Source organism: Lichenostomus cassidix, chromosome 4, assembly GCF_008360975.1.
Source record: "Lichenostomus cassidix isolate B80296 chromosome 4, HeHo_3.0, whole genome shotgun sequence".
Lineage (NCBI taxonomy): Eukaryota > Metazoa > Chordata > Aves > Passeriformes > Meliphagidae > Lichenostomus > Lichenostomus cassidix.
This window is the reverse complement of record NC_139484.1, coordinates 66,104,142-66,110,141: the sequence shown is the minus strand read 5'-3', so window position 1 is coordinate 66,110,141 and position 6,000 is coordinate 66,104,142.

Here is a 6,000-nt window from a genome sequence, read left to right as displayed (position 1 = left end):
TCTTCCTGTAGCCAAAGGAAAGGAAATGTTCTGGATTTATAGAAGTACAAATCTAATCAAAAGCAGGCCCTGCCTTATATTCATGCTCCATTTATTCTCCACAGTTGCACCACATCCGTGCTAGGCTCTACCTGCTGTCATTTCAAGACTGTAAATTACAAGTAGCAAGCAATTCTTGCTGCTAAGTTTATGTGCAATGTTAGTTCCAGAGTTTTATTTTAACTTAAGAGACAGAAACTACTGTGCTGAGGAGAATGGCAGGGAAGAAACATTCATGGATAGAGACACATCAGGCTGAATTATAGCAGTCACCCAACAGTGATGTCTGCTGAGGTTTAACAGACAATAATACAAGTGTACCAAAAAGGAGACCATCAAAATGAGATCCTTCTCATCAAGTGCTGCTCTTCACAATCTCCCTTTCTGCCATGTAAATATCACATTTGTTAACTAGATGTAGAAATCATAAAATATTCAGCTTTGAAAGCAATAATCAAAATAATGGCATTAGTTGATAACGTCCAGGTCATTTTATGGAAGAAAAAGCTGAGGTAAAATGCAATGATTCAAGAAAGAATTTTATCTGGAGTCAGATATTCACTATAATTCAAGGTTTCATGAATAAACAGGTGGTATTTCTGTGGAGGTTTTACCTCCCAGTTGCCAGCTAGAGGGCCGGCCGTGGGGGCAGGGACAGCCTGTGCTGTCTCAGTCATGGTGACAGTGAGATCAGCCCATGAGCCCCTGCGGCAATGTATGCGCCAGCTAAGAAGATCATTGGCCCAGACGCCTCCCCCGCCCCTTTCCCATATATGGCTTAGTTTCCAGACTGTTCTTCTTTGTTCCCCTCCTAAGTTGTACCCCATTGGTTGGTTTGGATTATGTATCCTCCCCTCCCTTGTAATGATTGGTTGTTACCCCTGTCCCTCTTCCCTATGGCTTTCCCGGTTGGCCTGGGTGCCAAACCACTCCCTCTCTCCTTCCCCTTAAGACCCTATTCCACTGTGTGCTCAACGGCCATTTTGTCCTGCTCACAGGGACACCTTGCTGCCCGACACCAACTGCCGCTGACAGCTTGCAGCCTCCGGAGCTCCAGACCCCACGCCCGTCCCTGCTTATCCGCCCCATCTCTCCTTCCCCGGACCTTCCCTACTGCACCGCATAATAAACCACTGGAGAACCGCAGACTGCCTGCTGTGCGTCCTTCTGCCGCGCGCCCCCAGCCTACCCGCCTGCTTTCTTTTTATTTTCTACAACAGTATTTCTACCAGTCATCACCTGGGGTGAGGCAACACAGAGACTGTTCAGAAGACTTGCCTTGCCCAGGTGTTGCCATCCTCTTTTCAGCATCCACTGTCCCCCATCTGTGAATAAAACAGGCCTTTCGTAATGCTGGTGTAATTTTGTTCTGGAGGTTTTCATTCAGGTTAGCTGAATAAGTACATGTAACCTGCAGGGTATTTTAAACTATCATGTAATGGTTTAAGTGATGTTTTGACATGGCAACATCAAACTGATATAATGGGCTGTCCTGCCTCCAGCCCCAGCCCCTTACTCACCAGTCTGACAGAGCTTCTGCCTGAATCTGGAGACAAAGCTCTAAATGTCTGCACCCAAGCTATAAAAATGAAAAGCTAAAACATACCTAACCAAGGTACATTGGACTTGTCTACTTCCAAAAAACATATAAACAATACCCAGCCAACTCTTTGTCCTCTGGCCAGAGGCACTCGTGCCTTTTCTGCTTTGGCTGGGATCATTAAGGCCATCTCTATATTCTTCTTTTTCTCCCCTTCTTCCTCCCAAATTCGGTGAAATTTAGTCTTTGTAAACTCTTGTACTATAAGAGTACAAAAATACATAGAATGAGATATGAATTCTGTTTTTAAAGAAAGCAACACCCTGAAATGTCAGCCACCTTTCTCTGCATGGTTGCTGTGTGAATATCAAAACATCTTTCCCAAGTCCATTCTCCTGGCCAAGGCACCACATTCAGTGATGTGCACATTTGTTTGTTAAAACTCATCAGTGCTAAGCCCATTTTATACTTCTAATAAAGCCCTGACAAGCGGTTGAGTGATAAGGTAAAAGGTGAGAGAACCTGAAGAGGAACAAATAAAGAGAAGCTGTATGTTCTGCTATCATTTTGCCTCCTCAGTACACAGCACTGCTCATTAATATGATTTCCCCTAAATTCCAGCTGTCACAGAGCCATCAGTGTCTTCATGCTGAATATGAATTTCTTGCTAAACCACTCACTCATCTCAACTCTGTGTAATGCTCGTGTCGCTAAATGACTGCATAAAATGATTTCTTTAATACTTGTGAATTGTGCTACATGTGGAGCAGTGTTCCCACAGAGATCTGAAATTTGCTACCTTAGCAACAAAATCATGTTAATTTAATATGTATGTGTGTTTACTTTCACTTATTTCTTCAGATGTTTTACAGGAATGAAAAATATACTGAGAGATATTCCCACTAAATCTGGGATTTTAGGTTATGCAAGAGTCAGGATAGTTAATAATATCATAAGCAGGTCACACTGCTGTTCACCTCCAGCTCAGCTGAGTAGAATCCTCTCAAACTGAGATGACCACAAGCTGATATAATTCCCAGCCAGCCCAAAAGGGATTTGTCCTTCATTGAGATTTCTAGATTATTCCCATTTCAGGTAAGGGCAGTTCTCTGCTGATCAATTTGCCACAATGTTTACTGTTCAGCTGTCCACAAAATACAGTAAAATGACCCTTCCAGCTGTGCTGTATTCCAGAACTTATAAAATTAATTTAATTTAAAAGGTACATAAATTAACACTTTTATTTTGAACTTGGATTAAGAGTAAATGAAACATGTTAAGGGTTTAATATCTTCCTCATCACCTGTGGGATGTCTGGGATTTTTTTCAACACAAACAGCATAGCTAAGTTTACAGATTATCCAAGGGCTCCTTGTAGAGGAGAAATCCTCTTATCTTATAGACATATCCTAAATCAGAACTCACCCTGAATTTTAAGACAAGGAATAATGCAACATCTTTTAGCAGAAATGTGTATGTTTCAAACAAATCAACTTGCTATAAAGAATATTGATCTTTTCTTGGCAACCCCAGTCAAAGCAAAGTATTCCCTCTGTATTCTTTTTCAGAAAGAATTTGATATATTATTTTTTAATGTAAAAATGTACCAGGACAATCAATAGCTCAGTAAGCATCTGTTATGACTGAGAAAGATGTGAAACTGAAAGCAGAAGCAGCATGTTGTTGCCTGCAGCCCCAATGAAGTCAAATATATCAGAGATCACAGAATATTCTGAGCTGGAAGGGACACACAAGGATCATCAAGTCCAATTTTAAACACCACTCCACAGATTTCAGAAATGAGACAAACAGGACCATTAGGTTTGCTCTGTTGGCTTTTTTGTAAATAGCATTTGGAGCCTGGGCTTCACCTGAGCCCATAGTGCTATTTTCCCTGAGTTACCAGTGTGATTCCACCTAGCACACGTTCACATGGTATCACAACTCTGCTGGGAATCAGCATCATACACAGCTGATATTGGGAGATCTTTTATATTTTTTTCACTTCCAAGAAGTGCTTCATAATTTTTCAGGGAAATATTGTTTTCTCAGGCAGCAATGAAAACAAAGAAATGCAGTGCTTTGATGTGTGCACAGGAATGAGATAAATCCAGAGCACAGGAAAAAGGCAACAATGCTCCAGTGAGTGTCTCCAAGCCATTTAATTAAATCTTACACTGCCTTGCAGTCACATAAACCTGGGGGTGATCTGAAGCATCTGAAACAATGGAGAGCAATTTGGTGCTGTGTTAATTTTTTGCCACTTTTCAGAGAGGACCAAAAGGGTCTCAGCAGGGGCGAGCAAGAGGGATGTGGGCTTTTGGCTTCATCTAACTGGCACAGAGAGAAGTGAGGCTCAGGCAGGACTCTCTATCAGCCTGTTAATATCAGCTGGAAACAGCAGGGCTGCATCATGCTTCCTAACTCACTTACCCAGGGCAGACAGGGAAAAAGGAAGCATCACTGCTTAGCAACAGCATTTCAGTCCTTTCCAGATGGGCTGTGCCACTTGGCAGGACCATGATCCCTTCCACCCCACTGCAAGAAAGGAGGCAAACACACAGCAACAAGCTAAGGCAGAAACTCTAGTCAAGCTTTCACAAGGCTGAATTCTAAAGCCATGCCTCCAAAGTTGGTCCTGGTCTCTTCTCTTTCAAAGATTTGAGGAGGAGATTGGATTTTTGCCTGTTGGGGGTGGGGAGAAAGTTTGCTTATGTTATTAACAATTAGGAGATATGAAGAAAAAATTAAGTAGAATCCCACTCTCTAAAGCAGTTGGGGGCACAGCATGGATGTACACAACCAGAGGTTTTTAGTCCATCTTGCAGAGGGGAAAGCACTGGGAGCAGAAGGAGCAGAGCAGACTTACAGCTATTGCTCAATTCTAAGAGGGTGAGCAGGGGTTCTGTCCTTTTCCTGGGTGCACAGGCCAAACACACAGCTCCCCCCCTGTGCATCTGTAAACTGTCCCAGAAATCCATATTGTCACTTTGAGTAAGGGTGACAAAGTCAGCAAAATGCAGAGTAAAGCAGCAGCTCTGTTTCAGCTCCGAGCAGAAAGAGAAGCATCAGCAAGTTCTTAATGCCCCATTGACTTCTGCACGATGGCAATACAGATGGCACAGTGAAAAACCAGCAGCAAGGAGAGCTACATAAAACCCAGAATTTTAGGATCATTCTGCAGAGCTCCATCCTGTTGAAACACATCTGTTCAGCTGCAGAGACAAGCTGTGCTAGCTGCAGATTGAGCTAAAATAGTCTGAAGAAGGGATGCTACAGTCTGCACTGGCACAGGTGGGGGGTTAAGACAAACAACACAAAGCAGCAGTTAGGGTTTGACTTTGGACTAACTTTGACTCACATTAGAAGGAGCAAAGCAGAACAAATAGCCTAAACTGCTCAGTGAAGTGCATCAGAAAACAAGTCCAGCCATAAAGCACTAGTCTAGTCAGGGATTATATAGGGGTCTATCAAGTTGATTTAATACCCATCTGTATTCTGCAAGAATTTTCTCCATAAAAACAAGAGTTTAAAAGAGTTGCTTCGCTTCACAAACATTTACTAATGAGCCATATCCTGCTGTTTATTTGTATGCTGAATTTCTTTTAAAAGTTCACAGATATTTAACCTGGAACTGTGGCATGTTTAGGGCTCTGAAAGTTACATTAGGAAAGGAACATAATGATGAATATCTCTTCTTTCAGAAGGAAGAATATGAGACTACAGATGGGACTGGCAAACAGCAGCACCTACATGCTGCAGCTACTGATGACTGCAAACAAATATTGCAGACCTCTGCCTTCTGTATATGGGGAGAAGCATGCCTGCATCTCTGTTCAACAAGGCCCTTTGCAGCCCTGCCCTGTAGCTCCTGTGCTGCCTGCAGAGCTGGTCAGATCTGGGGGTAATTCATGAGAATATCCACGTAATGCAACCAGGCACAGCCCAGAGTTCAAATGCTGTAAAAGGCTAAAGGCGAGGGAAACCTCGAGCACTTTCACTGGTGCAGCCCTTTTGCTTTGCTGGGATTTGTCTTAATGTTTTTGGAGCAAAGACATGCTAGGGAAGGAAATGAAAGGCTTTAATGAAACTGGAAACTTGTACTCAGGTGAAAATCATTTAGCACAGTGAGGGCCAAAGAAGGGAACAGAAGGGCTCCTTCCTCAGCCCAAAACAACAAATGTAATGTACAGAAAATTCCCAGTAATCTAGAGGGAGAGGAATGATGTAAAGTTCTAGGTTGAGTCCAAACAGACTGAAATGGTCTCAATAACACCAAAGCATCCTTGTGAAGAATCAGTGAACCACAGCATTAACAGGTTTTGGATGATGTGGGCAATATGCACACACCTATGGAAAATACACTCCTTTATTGCGACTCTATTTAAGTCCTTCATATAACTTCATTCACAACCATCTGT